The sequence below is a fragment of the Hirundo rustica genome, chromosome 12, assembly GCF_015227805.2.
Source record: "Hirundo rustica isolate bHirRus1 chromosome 12, bHirRus1.pri.v3, whole genome shotgun sequence".
NCBI classification, from domain to species: Eukaryota; Metazoa; Chordata; class Aves; order Passeriformes; family Hirundinidae; genus Hirundo; species Hirundo rustica.
The window spans coordinates 11,044,951-11,067,667 of record NC_053461.1 but is presented as its reverse complement, the minus strand read 5'-3'; the positions used below and the strand labels follow the sequence as shown (position 1 = coordinate 11,067,667).

General features: G+C 42.0%; 1 long non-coding RNA gene across 2 annotated transcripts; it reads left to right on the top strand.

Moving 5' to 3' along the window:
* Window positions 1-2,213: 2,213 nt before the first annotated feature.
* Window positions 2,214-22,533, top strand: LOC120758126 (uncharacterized). Of its 2 annotated transcripts, XR_005702779.1 has the most exons (4): window positions 2,214-2,663; window positions 4,987-5,066; window positions 5,182-5,305; window positions 6,279-6,513. It is a non-coding gene; the product is annotated as an uncharacterized LOC120758126 (long non-coding RNA). The 2 variants fall into 2 exon arrangements; XR_005702778.1 differs by lacking the exons at window positions 5,182-5,305; window positions 6,279-6,513 and adding an exon at window positions 21,523-22,533.
* Window positions 22,534-22,717: the final 184 nt, after the last annotated feature.

The window sequence follows — 22,717 nt, the reverse complement described above, 5'->3', positions numbered from 1 at the left end:
ATAAGAGCTCTTTATGGGTTTAAAATTGCCATTCTGCAATACTGGCGAACCATTACGTCTTCCAGGAAAGCTACCTTGTAGTACTGCAGGAAAGTTATCCCTCTGGTGTTGTAAGCCGCCCCAGCAGCATCACAGGCAGCCCTGTATTCCTGACCAGAGGCTACTTCAGCAAGGGATTGAATGACTTCATGACCTTGATGGATGAACAGTCAGTTCAAGAGCACTCAGCTGTGCAAATGAAATGCTGGCACCTCACTGATAAGAGGGGAGAGTACCCATGCCAGGGTAGAGGGGGGGACATGTAAGGATGCAGCAGATAATGGTGGCTCAGGGTGACAACTCCAGCTCTCAGCTTGCCGTTTTGGGGAGATAGGCACCCCACATACTTCAGGCCAGTCCCTTTCCTTCTGTGGCAGAAGCAGCCAGCCTCGTTTGCCAAGGCTTTACTATAAACAAAATGTCTAATGAAGTATTTTTCTAGCCAGTTTCTTCTAGTGCTGCTGGAGGTCAGAGCCATCCCAGAGCAGTTTGCTCACCAATGGACTTCAACTACACCAGCACAGAGCCTCCATGTCTAGTGGGGAGGGGTGACAGTGGAACTCCCCCAGTCTAACATTGCTTTGAAACATGAATAAGGCAATTGTAAACAGAGAGGAAAAACCAAATTTCTTAGTTCCACTGCAAGGAGAGTTCTGCTTTTGCTCTCAGCTCTCTACTTTGGTGCCATTTGAGGGTTAGGCTACAACTCAGACCTGCAATTCTGCTTTAGATTTGGCTGAAACTCCATGGAATGTCATGTACACTTATGGGATTTCAGCACAAGAGATGGAAAACACCTGAAAATATCTCTGATATTGCTTTCTGAGGCATTTTTCATCCATGAGGCTTCTATACCCTGAACCCAAATCCTTCCTCCAGTTTGTCCTCCAACCCTGGCTACATATTCTCTAGCCAAATAACATTCCCCCCCCTTTTTTTTTTTTTTTTTTTTACTTCTGGAGACACAGCAGCTGTTCTGTTTTGCTGCTGAATGAAGCAACGTTTTACCAGCTACAGTTTCCTGATTTGCAGATTTTGGTGGCGGCGCTGTCACAGAGTTCCCACCATCAGCCCCTGCCAGTGTCCCCCCTGCCACACAACACTCAGGCCTTTCAGCTGGGCCAGAGCAGTTGTTCCCGGGGGCAATGCTGATCAGGCACCCATCTAGTTGAAGCAAAAAGCAGAAAACCAAACCAAACCATATACACAAAAAAAAAGAAAAAAAGCAAAACCTTTTCTATTTTACAGGGTTTTTTATTCACAGTCTTAACTGCCAGCAGTTCCTGATGTGGCTTGCTGCAAAGTCACATGAAGAGTTGTTTAGATATGACTGGGAAGAGGCTGAGCTGGAGTAAAACAGTGTGGAAAAAAGCTGAGATGGGAAAATCTCAAGGTAGAATTACTACTAAAGCTTCCTTGCCCTTAAACCATGGCCAAGGTTTCTTATCTTGGACCACAACCAGGAGATCACTATAATTTTGCAGTATGCAGCTAATTCATTTCATAATTTTTACATCATTGCACATCCCCCATGTACCAGAGAATCATCTCTGCAGACTCCTTTCAGGCCTTAAAAGGATCCTTAGACTTCAGTTTTCATTTTTAAATGAATACAAGCATTCAACTGAGCTCTATTAAAGCAAGACATCACGGATAATTTCACAATAGTTCACTTAATTGTCTGATTCATCTATGCCTTTAGACCAATGTTTTGGGATTCCAGATCACACAAATAATAACAAAAATAACAGCAGCGCATTGCATCTTACTGAACGAAACAGTGCTATACCAAAACACAGCTCGTGATACATTATCACCGGCTGTGCAGGAGTGTGGGTGGGAAGCAGGAGGCTGCAAGAAGAGACAGAGCAGCTCCTACACGTGACTTTTTCCTCTGTACCATTTGCCTTTTGCTGAAGAAGTGCAGCAAATACATTAACACACGCATGAAAAATGAGCTGAGGTAATTCTATCTATGACCATGTGATCGGTCCTCCTGCCACAAATGTTTTCCCTCTAGGTCCATATCTGAATCTCACACAGACTGACTCACTCTGTGGCTGCACACGTCACTACTACCCAGCAGCGTCAGGCTGTCATTTGTTTCCTTTTGGAACGGGATGTTCTATAATAGGTCCAACTCCCACTCGATAGTTTATGAAATTGCAGTTCTTTCACATACTCCTTTGTTCCTGAGCAGCTAGGAGTTTTCAGTTTGTTTCTAAGGTGCTAAAAGAGGATCAGAGTGGCCTGAGCTCAGGGATGCCTCACTCGAAGCTCTAGCAGGATGTGTCTTTTAACAGGATGAAGGTGTGATGGTTCTCAGTGCACTGTAGAGTTTGTTCTTCAAGAAGACAAAGGACAGTGTTCTTCAGGAAGACAAAGAAAGACAAACAGTGCAGAACTGTTGCTTCTGGGGTTTCTCCCATAGCCAGGGAGAGACTGTCATGGACATGGAAGCTGAAGCTCTGGACATGCTGATGGAGCCATGAAAACAGAACCAGCTCTGCTTCAGAGTGTCCTGCTATGATGCTCAAACATGCAACACTTGTTTTTCAGCACTGATTAGTTTGACCCTCTGCTCCACAAATGCTAACCTACATCTGTGTCTTATTCTGGAACAGGTAAGTGTTTCTGAAGTGAATCCCTGGCTGACTGTGCTTCACTTAATTTCACATAGTTTCAGAGCTCAGCCTACAAGACTAAACTCATACTAGCCTCAGCTTAAAAGCCCCAAGTGTCAATAGTATAGACATGGAGTTGTCAACACCATCTGGTTTGTTCTGCTGGCTTGGTGCTCCTGTCATACCAAACTACTACTGCTTGCTACCTGTCTTTCAGAGCCCAAAGTCCCAGAGTTGCTCTATCTCAGCAAAAGGAGGAATGTGCTGTGGTTCTAGAAGTGTAGCAGAAGAGAGGAAGCTGCAGTCCCCCAGGGTTTCCTGCCCACATAAAGACCACGTTCACCAGGATACACCTGTAACACTGCCAAGTTTCCTGCTGGGAACATCTGACAGGCAGCTAATACAAAAGGACAGAACTGAGGCAGCAGAGAGCCAAAGAACGAAAGGATGCAAAAGATGTAGACATTTCTCCTGCTTACTTTTGGGATGCTGCTATGATTCAATGCAGGCTAAAATGGGTTTGTCCTCACACTGGGTGCACAGCAAAATGGATGCATTGCTATGTGGAATCCAGTGTCCTCTGCTCCAAGTGCTGCTCCCCTATTTAACAGAGCTTTAACCAAATGGGGAGCTGACATTGCTTCCTAAGGGTACAGCCATTCCTAACAAGGAGGTCAGTGACAACTTCAAGCATAGAAAAAAAGAGCATTCCTTCAGAAAAAGGTTATCACTTATTACCTGTCACTGGGAATACAATGGGAATCTTAAAGATGACTTGGAGATTATTTGGAAAAGCAAAACTTATAATTTGCAAAGTGCACATAACATTTCTCAGAGAAACAAGAAAGTTCCTGAGGCTTCTGCCTGCGAGAGCATCCCTGCAGATATTTATTCTGACCTCCTGGACCTTTGTCCGAGGTTCATTCATTGGGTTTAAATAAATACGCATTAACAAACCCAAGGCTCCAGATCTTCCACTGTCCTGCATTGAGCCAAGTTCTTAAGCAAAGAGGTTTAAGTCACATTTATATTTCCTTTGACCTAGAGACAGAGCACAGCTCGGTATAACCCAGCTATGGAGCAAAAAGACCTTTATGGCTGCACAACCTTGCATTCAGCTGCCTGAGAAATCTTTAGAAATTGCTGTAAAGGCAGATCACCACAGCCTGGCATTCCCTGCTTGCTGCAGACACATGCAGCACAGGCTGGGGATAGCCAGAGCCCCAGCCCAGACTTACTTGCGTGACAGCCTCAGGAATCCTGGTGCTGCCTGGCCAGCCTCGGGTAATGCTGCACTGCAGGAATACAGTGCCCAGGCTCTCAGAGCCAGCCCTTGAGCTTTGGTAGCTGCCAGGACAAACGACAGTCTCTAAATGTAAGTCATTATAATCTCACAGACATCACCTATAACTTTACCTGGGCTTACCTGGGTCGCTGTGGAGGGTAGGGCAGTGTTTCCCTTGACATTCACAACGAACGCGTGCACCAGAGAATACGAGGCTCCTTGTACACAGGGTATTGTTCTGGATTTCGTATTTCTTCGGGGTTGTCTTGGCAACGAAGAGGGTTTGCCGCTAGAGGTGTGTGAAACACTGGGTAACAAAAAACAACACGACTCCCACTTGTTTCATTCCATCACCCTTTTAAACCTGACTCCTTTTCAACCTGGAATGCTTTCAGTGTGCTGTGTGTCAGGAGGGGCAGCACAAATCAGCACAGACTCCTCTGCCTGCCCCCTTCCCCCACACAGTGATTTTGAAAATAACAAAAAATGACATTTTTCATTGGAAAAAGATGTATATCCAGACACCCTTACAAGCTCTGTTCCCACTGTCCCTTCAGCTACTTATTTAGGGAGTAGTTCCCTGGCAGGCAATGGAACTGACAGCTCCAGAATGGATGACTGGATTTAAGCAAAATTAGGATTTTTTTTTGTTTGTTTGCTTGTTTTAATTAATTACATTCTTAGTGATGTCAGTGAAGCCAATGGGGACTGATTTCCATATGACCAGGTGTGCCAATTTGCCCGGATCAAAAGGTGTCTTTCCTTTGTACAGCGAAGAGAAGCTGGACAGATAATGCTACACCTGGTCAGCAAACTAATGGAAATGCCCCACTTGCCCTTCTGACTCAACTCCTTCCATGGACAGCAGACCTTTATTTACTGTGGATGAGGTCCAGGAAGTATTCTGAAAAGTTTTAAAAGCATCTGTGGATGCAGTTTCGCTTTGCTCAATAATGTAATTTGCCTTTATTTTTACTTACTGAAGGCATTAAAAAATTAACCCAAACAGCTGTTAAGATGCCTCTATTTTTTATGCAGCAAAGGGAGAAAAATCTGAACAGCTGTGTCGGTGGAACACATCCAGGTGGCATCCCTAAGGCAAAGTTTCTACAAAATCTGTAAGATAATGTTTTTATTATCTTAGTTATTGTATTTATTTTTCATTAGTTCACTCCTGTAGATTCCTAAAGAGGTATTGGCTACTCATTTCTTATTTTCACCTTTGTTCCTCAGTGTTTGAGCTGTGCCATAGTTCAACGCATATGCTGCTGTGATTCAGTCATCAAAAGTGAAAATCACCCATTCAGCACAATCCTCCCAAATCTATTCTGGGGTCTTAAATGGGATTTAAGCTTGGGTAAGGAGTAATTTTACATATCTGGCCTTTCTACGGGGAGAAACTCAGGATGTGGCACCAAAAATTGCCTTAGGGACACTCACGAGCAGAGAGAATTTGTTTTCCAGGTTGTATAACTAAGTCAGCTGACATGCACCATTTTGTTGCAGTTCCTTGACTAGGTAGCTGGATCATCCTCAAGGAAAGGTTAAGACTCACAATTACACAAGAGTCTGAAAGAGCAGTTGTTTGGGATTCCAACATGGGTAGCATTGGGGATTTGGAAATCGCTGGTCAAATTTTCAGCTGAGTGATGCTGAAATCTGCATGAGGTTCACTGAAAAAGGCTCATGAAGAACCTCCCTTTGTGGGGTTCTGAATTCCTCAACTGGTCTCCCATTCTGCATGGAATAAATTTTAGCTTTCTAAACTCTGGTGCACTTTCCATGCATTTACTATCACGTCTCAACCATGAGAGGCTTCCAGACACCTGCTCCAAGCTCTGCATTTCACGGCACCACACTCCTTCTGTGCTTTAGGCCATCACACCATAGTCCAAACTCTATGCCCTGTCCAGTCATCCAGGGCTCATCTGTTTCATGCCTTCCATATAAATCCCCTAAGAGTGTGATTCTGTTGCTATAAGGTAGCTTGCTGATTTATGGATGTGCTGTCCATAAACTGTTGATTGATATTTTCTGCCCCATCATCAGTCCTTAGATTATGAACTCTGTAGAAAAAAATGAAAGCACTGAAGTGTCTGAAAACTGCCAGCCACATCACAGGTGTTACAACAAATTATATTCATAATAACAAACAATAATAGCAATGATAACTGTAGTGATTAAGTAATTTGTTGCTGTTATTATTCTTTCTCCTATTCCCACAATGTTTGACAAATATGGGCTCTCCTAGCATAATGATAGTATAAAGCTAAATGCCTGAAGTCTGTTTCTATACCACTAAGACTTTTTTTTTTTTTTTTTTTAATTAGCTTGAGAAACAAATTATGTAAAAATGTCTGTACAGTCCTGAGGACCATCTTCCAGGGGAAAGCTCAGCAGAATCATCCCGAAGTCTAAAAGAAAATTTAATTCTCCTCCAAATCATTCTCTTTTAGTACATTTTCTTCATATTTAGTAGCTGGATGCAATTCCCTCTATATGTACTAACCTTGTGTTATTACAGTGTGAGCACAATATATGTTTATTTGGAGTCTAACAAGATCATCAATCAGGAAATACCACTGCACTTCATATTACGTATTTATTTAATAGTGTTAGGATGAAATTTACCTGGGTCCAGAGAACAAAATTAGGCTGTTACAGGCCTTGGTTTCATATAAGTTATTTTCCTCTCAATGCCTATGCCCTGTGGACACAAATTTATTTCTCCAATACTGGATGAAAAATCTCCGTTCTTTCACTGCCTCCAGGTAATGATGTCTATACCTTTCCTTCTGCTTCCAATTTTGTGTCCAACACTTGGATGTTTAAAAACATAAAATACAATACCATAAGTCACAGAGCAAGAAAATCTGCAGTGTGTAGGGAATATTTCTTTTCTTTTCAATCCTTTTGTAATTAAAGAAATTCTACTCAATCATTTAGTATCTTTAGTGGCATTATCATACTTCTGATCTTAACCTTCCAGTTAAGTTTTGGGGGCTGGCTAGCCATTAGAAAGAAAGAGTATTTTGCAGACAGGTTATGGGATGCAGATTTGGAAAATCTCAGTTTTTGAAGTATGTCACACATTGAGCAATGAAAGATGACATTAAATGGAATGTGTACTAATAACTGTAAATATGAAAGTATTTATCACAGAATATGAGAGCTCAATGTAGTTAATCATAACACTAATTATCTTAAATAATACTAAAACTATCAGTGAAAAATAATAAGAGACCTTTTTTAAGTGCCCAGATGTGTTCTGATTGCTGTATTTGACAACTCTGCAAGAACCTAAGTCTCAGAGACTTGGAATCTCCATGAGATTAGATAGTATTTGCACACAAAATACAGGAGAGACGTTAAATGAACAAATGGTAAGTTTATCTCAAATAGAAGTGATATAAAACCATTAAGCAAGTAAAAGGTTATTCAGTTAATTGGCTAAGGCCCAGCAAAAATTTCACAACACTATCAGCAGGGTGATGAAATACTAAAAAAAAAAAACCCCAAAACAACAAACCAACAACCCAGCAATCAAAATCTTGATTTCAGAGAAGAACTGTCATTCAAGAAACACTCTCTTCAGTATTTATTAGATAAGAAACTATTTATCAGCATGTGTATATGCTCTTCCTGGAATCAAGGTCCATGCAATTTATTTCACATACAGCAATATTCTCTCAGCGCTTAGCAATTTTTCCATGCTCAAGTACCAGGAAAAGTGGAAGTAAGAGTCATATATACTTACGAAGAAGTATGACACATATTATTTATATTTACTTAGTGATTTGAGCTAAGGTACGTGTGCAATCACAGTGTAATGAGTTAACCAACAGGAGCTTCTGGCACTTCTTGTACACTGAGGAAAAAGAATCCCTTATGAACATGGATGAATAGGAATGTGTCAGAGCAGGAACGCAAGGAAAGTAACTCATGCAGCTACTGATACAATAGAAAATTTGAATGTTGTGACATAAAAGAAATAAAATCGAGGTGTAACCTATGCAAAGCCAATGAAAGATGTTCTCTGGACATCTAGTAAAACTCCAGCCTAGTTGTACTGCTTGTGTAACAACCTTTGAAACAGAACATTTGAATTTCTGCTCCCTTGGGTATCTTTTCTTAGCAATAGTCTGGCCATCTAGGAAATATTTCACTCTACCTTCCAGCAGAAGCTTGAGTACAATGCAAATGTAAATAGTTCATGATGCCAAACACTTCAGTTGCCAAGAAGAAATGATGCATTTTGTACCAGGGCTATACTATGACCAAGATTAATTTTTGGATTGTTTCCGGCTATTCTTTAACAAAAACACCTCCTGATGAAACACAACCTGTAACTCACGGGTTTTGTGTATTCAGGGGAACTTTTCCCAAAGGCTGATTTACAGTGTTTATACAGGACAAGTTGTACTGTGACCTGCTTCTAATCCAGCTGCCAGATATTCCAGACATAACGCGTGAGAGGGCACCAGGTTTTTGAAGGTGAATCTACTCAGTGATGAACATCTTAGGGAAAACCAGAACAAAACAAATCAATGAACATATCCTAAAATCTCTTAGAAAAAGGGAAATATCTCACCATTATGATACAAGCGACTATTACCCAGTAAGAATTGAGGCTTCAAGTAATATTTCACAGCACGAGTTGTATGGTCAAGTTGCTTGGTGCAACTGCACCAATTGACTGGTCATACATGTACTTGCAATGTCTCTGACCAGATCTGCTCTCTTGCTTTGCGAAAGAAGTCAACCTCCATAAAAAATAAACCACTTTATATATCTACATTTGTATATGTAGATTCATCAATGTTCAAAAACATCTACTCTAAATTCAAAGATGAATTCTTGGATCAAACCAAGCATCATCAAAATACAAACCTAAGAAAAAGTAGGAGGGAATAAAAGAAAAAAAGGGAGAACTGACAAGGGATAGAGAAATAGTGAGAAAATATTGGGAATGTGTTAGATTATTATCAGATGGAACTTCCTTTGCATCCAATTTTAATTATTTTTGGGAATAGCATGAGACCAAAATTTGTTTATGGCTGTTATATCAGAAGAATCATACACCATTTGAGTTTTGCTGATTCCTACCATGTCAAAACCTTTTGATTAGAAGTAAATTTCCCTGAGCAATGTGGCAGCCTCTCTTTCCAGCAACTAAATTATATTTTTCTGAGAGAAATGCAGTTTACAAGGCTTAAGGCATTAGGTATGACCGAGCTGACCAGTCACACTACATGAACACCGACTCATCACCCCTAAGTGATGTCAAAAAGTAACCACATCAAGTAAACCAAAACCTCAGAATTTGGAATAGTGGAGGAACTGAAAAACTTCAGTTTCTACACAAGCAATTTGTCAAAAGAAAAAACATTACACTTGACAAGGAAATTCTTTTGCTGAAATCGCATGCTGAGTTACACGATTACATTGCTGGTGTCCCTGTTCTTCTTTTTCCTCCTATGTCTCTCTCTAGGAAATATTTCCAGAACTTTCTGGTTCAGTTACCTGTTTCAGAGTTATAGCATTCAGCAGTTCGAGGAACAAGGCCTTATTATTATAAATACTTCAGCTACAACATTTCTAAGGAAATTAAACTGACTATCATAATCTCCTGCTGACTCTCACCTGAGAATTTCAAATTCTCTAGTCTAGACTCTGAGGACAAAACACTAATCTTTTTTATTTAATTATAAGCAAAAGAAGAAATTCAGGATAAAAATTTCAAAACCTGGAAAAGGAAGTCAGAAAACAGCAAGACGAAAAAAGATGAAAACCAACACCACACTGATGAATTCCAAGTAAAAGTACATCACAGTGCATCACAGTACATCACAAAGCACACATTTTGTTTTGGTACAACAAGATGACTAACAGTACACTTGGATTTCAGAGGCTTTTTTTAAAACAGGTTTTTTAACCTTTCTTATTCAACCTTGTACTTGAATAACAGCATGTTCCTGAATTTACAGTCATGCGTATTCTCCACCCTCACATGTAAGGCTCCATTGGCTTCCAACAGATTTCATTTTTGAGTACAGACATCACTCCTGAACAGTATCTTCTGGCCTTCAACCTTGCTGCATAACATCTAGTATTTGGATATTAGCTACTATCTAGAAATGAGCCGTCTTGACGTGATCAAGGTATTTCATCACTCTGCAGAAGTTCATGCCATGAATCAGCAGCAGCACGAGAGATGCTCTGTGACTCTCTGATAGGCAGTGCTGCTTTACAGAATGACACAGTATCAAAGATAATAACCAGCCTCTGGAACAAACAAATCACAGACTAATGAATACAGAACATTAAAGCCCAAAGTAATTTTCCCTGTATTCCCCTAGAGAACTATAACCAACACTATAGAAAAGTCTCAATGAAATCTTGCTGAGTTCTGTGTGGAGCCCTGTTGAAAGCCAAGACTGATGTCAGATTTGCTTGGAGTTTGAACTGAACCCTCTGCATTGTTCTGAGAGCTTACCATTAAAAGACAAATCAATGTTAGCAATAAAAAGGTCAAGAGAATGAACATCTGAGAGATCTGCAAGGGACCTCATAAATATATAGCAAACATCCTCCCTGATGGATTACCAGAAGAGAAAAATTCTACATCACCCACAAAGTACATTTTTTTACAATCTGTTTCTTTCTGTCTGGATACAAAGGACTGAAACGGGGTGTTTAATATATGCCTGGTAAAATTCAAAGTTTAAAGCTTAGGAAAACAACCAAGATTAGAGCCGTTCAACAGAATCCTATCTCCTTTCACAAAGTGTCTTTTTCTTCTTATAATTTGTCAATAAACTAACAAATGAGACTCTCAGCTATCGATACTGTTAGGTGCCATGGCTTTAGGTACACAAAAATAAATTGAACAGCATGGGCTTGAATGATTCCAGCACCACAGGCAACTGCTGCGAGTTTTCCCACCTGATGCATTGGTGAGGGCTTAGGGTGTTTGCTGTCATTTCAGCCCAAAACTTTGAACAGTGTAATAAGTTCTGGCAATTTTTGTCAGCTCAGATCCCTTCTACAAGGGCCACGTGTGACCAAGAGCAACTTCTCATGAAGAACTTAGCAGAAACTTGAGCATGCTCTGCCAAAAAGTCCCTGGGAAGCAGGGTTTGTTGGCACACCATTACCTTCAAGCAAGCAGGCAGCAGAGGTGCATCTTGGGGTTATTCAGCTTCAGGCAAAAATGATTTCTTCCAAGAAAGATCTTGAAAGCAAAATTACAGAGGATACAAGTGGCAAACACAAAAGGGGAAGACAGAGAAACACGTACCAAAGAACATGCACAGGCAGAATGGGAACATCGTCCTGTCACCACAACCTTTACACGTATAGAATACACGTGTGTAGGATTCTGTTTCTCCTCCTGGCATTCAGCCCTGGCTGGTGAAACAGCTGATGCTCTAGTTTATAGTGGTCCATCCTTTTCTCAGCTGGTCAGATAGTAGCTGAGGGACCTCTGTAAGCACCACATTGCTCTGGCAACAAGGACTTGCAAGTCAAGTTGATGCCTACACACAAATGCTTGAGATGGTCTTTAGCTACTGAAAATTCTACTGCCCTCTCCTCTACCCTTTGTCATCTCTTAGATCACAGCAGAAAAGAAAATGGGCAAAAGACAGCTACCTGGTCATGAACTAACTCTTGAGGTCCATTGTGTTGAGTCTGTGTTCTCGAGCTGAAGTGAGAATATTTGACAAAAGGAAAAATCCCCCCACATCTGATGAAAACTACAACAAGCAACTAAAGAAAAAGAAGTGACAACAAACAAGCTCTGGAGTCAAGGAAAGGGTAAAATCTTGGCTCTACTGAAGTCATTGGGATGTTTGCCAGAAAGCTGTAGACAGTGTGTTTTATCCAGGACTTTTAATTAGTTGTTAAATGATTCAATGGCAAGTTGGCTGGTTTAAGGCACGAAAGAAAAAAAAAATAGAATAGCTCCAGCATGCCTCTGCCTGTCCTGCCTACCCTTTGGGAGGTTCAGATCATGCACAGCTTTTTTAATGGGAGACTTGACAGGTATTTCATTGAACCTTAGTTGAAATCAGTAGGTTCCCCAGGCCCTGCCTCCTTCCCAAGTTTGGGGAAGAAGATAGGAAACACCTGCTAATGACACCAGAGACACAGCAAACATCAAAGTCATGTGTCAGTAGAAAGCACCCTGGAAACCTGGCCCCGGCAGTACTGACACAGCCTATCTGGTGGGGGATAGTGCACATGAAGAAATAGGATGCTGTGTTCATTTAACTGACGTACATTTGAAAAGATTTGAATTATTCTTGAATGACATATCCACAAATAAATAAGGCAGCTCACTGGCTTCAGGCTTTAGCCACTTTGTGAAAGAGCCCCACAACCTGAATCTATTCACACTGCACATTTCTGGTCTGCCTCATTTTTCTGCTTTCCTCTGTCTCCTTCTGCCTTTCCCCCTCCAAAGTACACCGGTTTCTATGGGAACAAAACACATCATCAGAATGGACAGAACTCGGTGACGTTCCCACGTGCAGACCGAAAACAGGGTTTAAATAAGCGCTTTGCAGTTTCTGCCACGAGCCGGGGAAGGCGACGGGTGATGGCCCCACGCGTGTGTGCGCACGTGTGAGCGTGGGCGGCTGGCCCTGCACGCACGCGCTGTCCCCTCGTCACACGAGGCACACACATGCACAGCCACCGGCTCCCCGGACAGCAGAAGGCTCGGCAGAACTCCTTCCATCCCATTCTGCTTTAATATAGCTGAAAATTGCTTTGACAGCTGAATAGCTTCTTTCTTTATAACTTGTTCTTAGCTGACTCTGCTGCATTGTGGATCTTTGTAAAGAGATTACTTTGTCAAAAACTGAACATATATGCTCTGGGCATGAACAATTTAATGTGATGAACTGCATTCATTTTATGTGATGTGCAATCTGCCGTCTTGCTGCCTGTTATGCATCTGTTTTTCTCCATGGGTTTCATTTTCTGATCTCAAGTGTTTTATGAATTTTCTTGGGGTCTTTGGGATTATCTATTTATTATCTCCTTTACCCTCTCCTGGACAGAGGCAGAAAATTTACAATATGTCAAATCTCAAGACATTTTGTCTTACACTAAATGTACCAAATCAAGATTCTGGCTGCAAAGAACACATCATCATTGTTATCCATCTGCAAACATCTTATTTCTGCCCTAAACTGCTAGAGGTATCTTTTATTTGAATTAGGATTTTAACACAGTAGAGTGCCAGCTTAGAAACTGGACCCACTATAAGGAACATCATATGGAACATACACTGTGTCCCTTCATCCTCAGTGCTAAAACCCTAAGTAGACAGATCTTTATTCACATAACTTCAGCTGCACCTGAACCAGTCCATTGTCTTTATCTATAAACTATTAAAGCAAAACCAGCCTGTACTGCACTGCAGGCACTTATCAGGGTCTTGCATTGTGCCCTGGATGAGCTTTGCAGGATCTGATGCCATTGCCTTTGGCCATGCTTGAGTTTACTGCACTGGTCATCTCTGATCACCATTGCAGTTTTTACTCCTAGGTATGGCTTGCTTAGAAATTACATTACTGCAGATTGACTTTGTGCCCTGCCTGAAGGCATAACAGAGACTCTGGGCAATTTTTTCTCTTGTCTTATTCCCCTCTCCCTACTCAGTTGTTAAAATAAGCAGCATTAATACTGACAACATGATCCAGTATAAAAATGACTAAGTACGTTAATTGTCATAACAGTAAAATTCTTATCAGCTCTGTAGTAGGCATTACATTGATCTATTGTGGTCTGGAGACTGAGCACTTTTCTTATGGGTAACACTGGAGCCTTTTCTTGTGCAGGACACAGAGCTGGGCCTCACATCATCTTGCATTTCAATGGGTTTTGCTCAGCCCATAAACTGACAAAATTCCAGTTCACACTACACCCTGTATTTTGCATTCAGTGGTACTTTGCCACTCTTGAACATACCAACCTTCTCTATAAGCAGGGGGGAAGTTGGTCAGACAGACAAGTCCCTCCTTATCTCTTAGTCATAACCCTGATCCACCTCAGATGATTTTAAGAGCTTCGCACATATTGACCTTTCAAATAAAGAAGAAAAGAAAATGGCTTCTTTGGAAACCACTGTTTGAAAACAGAAGCTGCAGAAAGATTCCTTACAACCTTACTTGCTCCCATTCATACACCTAATGAGTCCGTATTTCACAAGAGATGGCACACTGCCATGCTGATTTGTTGGAAAAAAAAAAAAAAAAAAAAATTGAAATTCAACATCTCTGTGGAAGTCCTTGTATTAGAAATTGGTGCCTTGACTAATTAATTCTTTAACTATCACCCCTATGGCAAATGATGGACTGCTATCACTGACAAAAAAATACCTCTGACCCTGCAATATTGAGGTAGTTAATGAAAGGTTGCACAGGTGGTTTAGAAGCAATTGTACAGGGAATTTTCAGATTTAGCAAGAAGCCATGCGGTCTTCAGAGTCAGTAAATTTCCACAGACAGTTTCTGTTCTTCGCCCCCCCTTGTGGCAAACGTGGCTGAGCCACCTAACATGTCTCAATCGGTCTGTAACCTGTTCCGCTGCAGGAAAATCCCAGCCCAGCAGACACCAGCTGTACTGGGATATGGCCGGTGCCAGTAAAGGCAGCAGGGATGTGCAGCATCACTGCTTGTGTGCGTGGGTCAGAGAGGCTGAAGTCAACTGGCTGAAACACATCAAAAGCTTTGCGCAAAAAGAGTCCATGAGGGAGAAGAAAGGAGAGTCATGGTTTGCAGAGGAGAAGTAAGTAATTTCCAAGGTCAGGGGCCCTTGATGCAGAGATAAAATGAGAAGTAGAGAGGGGAAGGAAGGCATGTCATCACTTCACAGCATGATCCTTCTGGAGTAAATACAGCTTTGCATGCGCTCAGTGTGCCTCGCCCTTTCCTTCAAGAAGAGCTCTGTATTGTTTATATCTTAAATGGTGGATTTCCACATCCAGATATCCTCATTTTGGTGCTGCTGGAACCTAACAATCTAAATTTAAGTTTCCAAAACCAACTAAAATCCCTGCCTCTGACTCTAGTCTTAGCTGTTCCCTACCAGTGTGTGACTTTCAATAAGGTCATAGTTAATAACAAGCTAAATATGTCCCACCTAGAGGACCTAGAGGGTCATGGTGTCAGTCTACACCTTATAAGTAAACATGAGAGCTTATTAAAGGACACTTTCCCCGAAAAGGACCTTAAATTTTGGGCCATGACAATGAGTCAATGTACAACTCCTTTGACTAAAGACATATAAACAATTTTCTCTTTAGGACTGTGCCACTGGAGACAGTGAATTCCAGGCTCCTACCACTTCTGAATGCTCACTGTCTCACAGGGCCTCACATGGTTGACTTGCACCAAGCTCCTCATGGATGTGAAAATACATTTACCCAGAAAGAAGATCTTGCATGCTCTGGTTTCTGGAAATGTAACTGAAAACACAAGGGTTGATGCTATTATCAGATGGAGACTTTTCCCGTTCAGAGTGCTTTCAGTGTGTCGTACTTATTGGAAAAGTGGGCACGGTGGGAGCAGTACCACAGACCCAGCTCTCAGTGCCTATTAGAGGTAAAGATGCTGGGCATGAGCACATAATTAGGATTAGCAGGTTGGACCTCAATAGATCAAAGCATTTAAGACTGTATCTGCAGAGCTGAAAAACTGAAGGAAGTCCAAGGCTATTGCAAATGCATTTTTACTGTCAATGACAAAATTTTCCATTGGTATTGGCAACCTTTCTCTGGATCTCATCAAAATAGGTCCTAAAAGAAATTTTTAAAGTCCAAACCCAGAAAGAATTACCCCAAAGAACCTCTGAAGTGATTTCCCTTAAAGAGAAGGGATAGGTACAAGAATTTCCTCATTCTCTTGTCTCAGAGACAGGCAATGGGATTTTGCACCAACCCCAACAGCCTGGCTCAGCCATCCACAAGATGTTTCAAGTTTTCCTTCAGCAGGGCATAAGTCCACCTGAAAGAGTAGTGATAGGGAAAGAATTACACAGCCACTGCCCCAGCCTGAGTACTATGAGGCTCTTCCAGACCAGCTCTGTAAACAGGAATTGCCTTTGGACCCTTAAAAACCATGCACCCTATCATTCTGGAATGGCGTTAATCTCCCGGTCGTGGAGGTCAAAGCAAGAGTTCTATTATAAGCTCTGTGAAACACATCTCCTTCCCAGCCACTCACTTGCAGGGAACAAAATCCAGTCAGCCAAAATGATCCATGTGTAACAGGACACCGGAGCAGGCATTTGAGGCAACTTGGGCGAGGCATTTTGGAGCTGTGAGACCTCGGAGCTGGTGCCGGGCCCTTGGTGAGGAAATACTGGCTCAGAGCCACAGTCAAGGAAGCAGAAGAGACACTTTTCTCTTTGTTTCCTTTCAGAGGACAATGGTCTATTCACAGACAATATCAGCTGGAGAGGCCATGGCTGCACCTCTCACCCAAGGTCCAGCAGAGCCTTTCACAGTACTCCCCAGCATCAGCTGTGTTCCCTGGCTGTCCCTGCTCTTCTTCCATCTTCCCTACAGCCTCTGCATAGTCCTGGTTCATTTACCTCAATAGCACCTAAACCAGCTGAAGCCTGGAAAAGACTGGACCTCATGGTTACAAATGACAAAGCCCCAGCCTTGTAGTCGCATTGGCTGAGCAATGATTGACATGTGCCAGAGCACAGACCAGAGCACCCTGATCCCCAGGGTGTGGTAAGCTGGAGGTAAGCTGAGGACCCTCTACATCTCTTTCTTTAACATTTTTTCTTTGTATTTTCCTGGGGTCCACAGTGCACATTGGATTTGCTGATAAACTTATCAGTAGCAGTGAAACATCCGTTTTATTTGAGCTGTTTGCACAGAGGCTTTTTCTCCAGTTGGTAAGTTGGGATTCAGCTAACAGGGTGACCCTGTGTTTTCTTCCATGCCTCACAAATGCTGCTCCCAGCAGTGTGTGCCACATGTCAGAAGATGGGGAGAGATTCTGCATCAGGGACCAGCCCTCCTCCACCCTGATGCTGGAATCTTCATCTTTACCCTGGAGGTGGTGTATCCCCAAACATCATTCCCAGCCCCAACCCAACCCCTAGAGATGAGGAAAGGCTGTGGCACAGTATGTGGACGCCGATTACATCTCCAAACAGGAGGAGCACACAATCGGTGGGATCCGCCTGCTTTCCAACCCCTTTGTGCTCAGGGGCAGAAATACAAATAAGCCTCAATGTCGTTTTCCTGCTTATATGAACCAAGATCCGTTTTTCAATAGCAGGCCCTGTCAGATAAGTATTCCCTATTCTCAGCAGTTATTTTTGGGAGAGAAAGCCTTTTGCTGGCTCCCATGACACTCCCCTTCAGCACTTGGGAAGTGCAATGGGATGGCAGGTAGAGCTGTGATTCAGGGATGCTCCTGCACCCACTGGAAGCTGGTGTTGCCATGCCAACCCTGCAGCCTGTGCACAGCCAGCCCAGGGCACTGCAGGCTGCTACAGTGTCTGTGCTTTTGCACATGGATAAGACTCGGGACCTTCCAGTGGAAGATCTGTTTGAACCTTGGATCACAGGATGGATGACAGTGTCCCACTGAATTTTCAGCTCACCAGCTGATCTCCCCACATAAGTCTTGTCTCAAAGAGAATAGCATCACAAACTTCATGAGGGAGTTTTCCCCCCTAAATGAATTACATACCCTGTAATACCTACACATGTTGTTTCAGAAAGACCACAGGGAGAGAAGTGGGTAGGAATGGCAACAATCCTTCCAACAAGCCCAGGCACCCCTGGCAGAGCCGCACCCACCCTTCACCTGCTCAGCATGTTAAGTCATGTGCTGCCTGAGACAGCATCCAGAGCCCATCTGAAGCACTCACAGCACGTGACCAATTACCTTTCCTCTGCTTAGACTCACCGAAAAGGGACATTTTAAAAGCTGTTCGTTCCAAAAAGCACTAAGTAACAAAGTCAGCTCTGTGCAAAGCCAGTGGAGGTGGAGGGCACTGCAGACAATTCACAGCAAAAAGACTCATTTGTACTTTATTGCCTTGTTGGAGAATTTCCTGGGTGATTTCCTCGGTATTTTTTAGCGTACTTCCTTATTACTCTCTAGGTGAACTAGGTCAAAACACTTGCCTTGTCTAAGCCTTGGTTTGTCAACATATTAAACGAAGGCAATGGAACAAGTTGTTCCCTGCATTTCCAGCATGGAGTTCAACCTTACAGAAAAAAACCCATACAATGCCCTTCTCTTTCATTAGAGCCAGGAAGGCCTTTGAAATCCCCAAACTCAGACAAGCTGAGAAGTATTGCATATTGCTATAGGCAGTTCAAGAGGAGCATATGTGGAATATGAACAACTAGATCACTAGATGTGTTCACAGTTGCACAGTATTTTGTCCCTAAAAGGATGGAAAAAAAAAAAAAAAAAAAAAAAAGCAGCACCTATAGTTTTTTTTCCTTGATCAGCCTGCTGGCTAAAGTAGGAATACCCTCACAAATCATAATATCTGAAGTCTCAAGAAGTATTACAGGAACAATGAGATTCTACCACCTACTGTGCTGCATCCCAGATCTGGCTGCTCCTTCCTGAGATACTGCAGTACATCCCAGCCTCGTTGGCTGTCACTGTATTGTTTATTCACCTGCACTGATTTTCTCAATAAAAAGCTGGGCATTTAAAACCACAGTACCTTTGAGGGTCCAGCAGCATGTACAGTGGGATTTGATGAAAGGAGAACTACTGCGAGCAGACAATACAGACAGAGAGGTGGTCAAGTGTCTTTGACTCTGAATTAATACATGTGGCTATCAAGTTTGCCTTAACAAAAAGGGTTAGTTTACAACATCCCAGATGGGGACTGAAAAGTTTTTTTGGAGAAGGTAGGTTTTTGTTTTTAATAAGATGTCAGCCAGCAGTAATGTTTTACTGCGCTGTTAACATGTAGAGTAAACTATACCAACAGATACCACATAAGACATAAGACTGTTCTTCAGAAAATTATTTCAGTGTCTGCATGAAATATGGAAATAAACCAGGACCAATCTTATTGTACATTGCATTGTATCAGCACCCTCATACTTCCTAATATAAAAAGATCCAGTAATCTGGATAGATTTTTTACTTATGTAATTCCTTACTCCTTTTGCATTCCAGAATTTGGGAGCAATTTTAGCATCAGGTCTTTAAAAATGTAACTGCAGCCTTTTCAAGGGCAGAGATAACCAAAATGAGAATTTCACCTTAGCAAGACCTCTACAGGGAAATGGAGGACTGTCAGAACAGTACTGCCATGACTGTTATTTCCTGTAGCATCCTTTGGCTGCCTTCCTCTCCCTAAGTGGCCCTTGCCTGGCTCCTCCTCCTCACTGTCCCACCTGTGGGCTATATATCTTCTGTTTCATGGCCCTGCATGGGCTGTCTCCAGTTTATGATAGCGTCACAATTCATTGCTACGACCCATATAGCCAGCTTGGTACACAGGTTCAATGGTGCAAGTCCTTTGAACTGCATTCCTCAAGTCCACTTTTCATCCCATTATCAGCTTGGTACTGAACAAAGGCCAAGTGGTAAATCCCAGTACGACATCCACATGCTGTCATTCACACAATGGCTATGATCAGAAAAGGGTTGGTAAGAGACCTCACCATATACTGAACTATGTGCATTATGTGTGTTTAGTATAATTGGAATGATTTCTGATATCTGGGGGTCAAAGTCTCACAATCCATAGGCAAACATTTTAGAGGACTTGTATATTAATGACATATCATTAGCCAGAATAACTAGTTCTGCTTAGCCAGTTACGTTGGATGAAAAACATTCAGCCAGAGACTCTGAGACATGATCTGGCTCCAGGACTTTACATGAGGACCATTTCCCTCACTGTCCAGCTATGGCAATCACACAGCCAAGTCTGGGGCAAACAGACAACAAAGTTACTCAAAGAAATTGGGAAGGTCCCTCACTGCCTGTTGAGAAAAACCCCAATTACATGCCAACAAAACATCTATTTTTTGACAGTTTTAAAGCTTGTTAGCTTGATTTCTTGCTACAGCAAAATAAAAGAAAGTACCATAGTGATGACTTTGGGCCATTAAAGGATCAGGTCCTTTGATGTGCACATGTCTTGTGCTGCACTGCGCAGAGTTTGTAGGGATGTACATCCTGGAGCATCCCTGCACATACAGTCCCTAGAGGGGCTTTGCAAACTGCTTAGATAACTTGCATTAAATTACATTTAGCTTGAGCGATCAGTAGCTCATCAGTTGACTTCTGGCTCTGATTTCTAATAACTGGAAACATCTGACATAATGAAAGCCCTTAGAGAAGGCACAGGGAAAGAAATAAATGTGCTAATTAAGCTATGCAGAGTGCCTTGGAGAGGAGTGCTCCACTTCAAGGATACTCTGACATTTCTGACCCATTACAAGCAGCACAGAAATTTCAGGAATTCAATGTAGAGTGTTTAATTGATACACAGATGAAAAGAAACCAGTAGAATTTAAAACTGATGTCTTCCCTACAGCTTAGTAAGTATTCTTAGACACTAATGTGGCTAACTTTGTCTGCAGAAGGTAAATCATCCTAATAAATGTGATAGAAAGCCATGCAGGCCTAGCACATTTATGATGAATTCTTTGCTTGCAGTGCAAATAGAAATGCAATAGTCCTATTGCTCTATACTGCTTTGCACTTAAAATACAGTTTTTCTCATTTATGTCCATCATTTGAACCTAAGGACATGCAGGAATGTTTTGAATTGTACATATGATACATACTTCTGAGAGTGAACCCTGTAAAAATACAGCTCAAATTATACTACACTCAGTATCTCACCCCTCCAAACCCTCTAACTTTTAGAGTATCCTCACAGGATACATTTTGCTTTATGTGTTAAATACATGGTTAAAATGAGGCTTGAAAATCAGAAAGTTACCAGGGTCAAAATGCATGTTAGGTACAGAGCTGGGGAGAGAAATCCTGATCCAGGTTCCTAATTGTCATCTCTGCCAGTTTGCTGGTATTCTTTTCCTTGCTGGCATTTAGGAATACATTATTGGGATGTCCCATCCATATAAAAGGCGGTGAATGCAAGACCACTTGCATTCTTAGAATGGTTTGAAACCCCTTGCTTTTACATTTGAAGAATTTCTACTTGTTTTTCAAATGAAAATTGTGTGAATTATTACATAATTTGTGTAATACTTTCATTGGCAGATAAGTTTCACCCTCCTGTATTTTAAAATAGCTCTCATTTTTAATTTACCCTAAGTTCCTCAATAGTCAGCACCTGATGTCTGTGTTTTCATCTGAACTCACCACATCTCTGAAGCATGTCAGAGTATCCCTTTTATAGCTATAAATAGGAACTTAAAGCATAGCCCAGGCTATGATTATTTTGGAATTTGGAATTTAGTTCATATTCATTACAGGTATCAAATTGGGTTAACCTTTCCATGCTTCTCCATGTCGCTGAATATTAAATTAATTGGTCGTGATTAACACAGGAGTGTCATTAATGAAAGCTCTTTCCTTCCAGGTGGTTTTATTCAGTGTCTGAGGGATGTGAATACCTGGATCAAGTTTCTCTAGACGCATTTCTCAGTTTTTCCTGTTAGTGGGAACCCAGAGGACTGGATATGCAATCTTCAACCACTCCAGTTTGTGTCTCCAACTCTATTTAATCCATGTACCAGGACAACAGCTTGCTACTACCACTAGCTGAAAGAATTGCAGTGGAAGCCACTGACAAACCTGAAAAAATCCAAATAAAGAGAAGCTACAGTTCCAGCATTTTTCCCTCTGATCTCCTAACCAGAGCAATATCCTGCAGAGAGAAATCTAGATCCCACTGAATGTGAGAAAGTTGGCTGGCAACGGCAGCAGCACCCCTTCGATGGCAGAGCCAAGGGAGAAAACTAACTCTTCCATTGCAAAGTTTCCACTGGACCAAAAGCAAAACAAGCATTCAGTTTGGTCATGCATGAGACTGGCTCTTTAAATACTCATCTGGGCCTCCTAGTCTTTCTTCAGCTCTGGATGCTGCAGCTTCATGCCTTTGCTTCTCTCCTGCAGCCCCCCAGCTGGGCTTGGGTACTCTGTGCTCTGATTTGTGCTGCTCTGCATTTCCTAATGGGCCTGTGCTGGTCTAAGCTGCCTTATAGGATAATTAACTGAAAGAGGAGAGAATTAGATTAGATATTAGAAATAAACTCTTTACTCTGAGGGTGGTGAGGGTCTGGTACTGATTACCCAGAGAGGCTATGGATACCCCATTCCTGGAAGTGTTCAAGGCCAGGTTGGACAGGGTTTGGAGCAAACTGGGATAGTGGAAGCTGTTTCTGACCATGGCAGGGGCATGGACCTGGATGATCTTTAAGGTCCCTTCCAATCTAAGCCATTCTATGAGTCTAATATGCCATTTGCAGTTTTAATGCAATAAGGAACAAGAAAGATTGTATTTCTGTTGCTTTACTTACATATGGAGCAATGTAACTGGCTCTCCTTGTCTCAGTTTTGCGCTATTAATAAAGTCCATGTGAGGAATATACACATTTACAGCACGTGTGAAACTTGGGTACATAACCAGTCTGGAGCTGGAATAGTTTCCATGCCATGTATCTCCATATAGCCCATCTTTCTGGCACATATGACCCAGAAATGTGTCATCAGGACTCGTGTAGTCACTGGACTGATGAAAGGAATTCGAGGGAAACAGCAGCAGTGATGCTGTT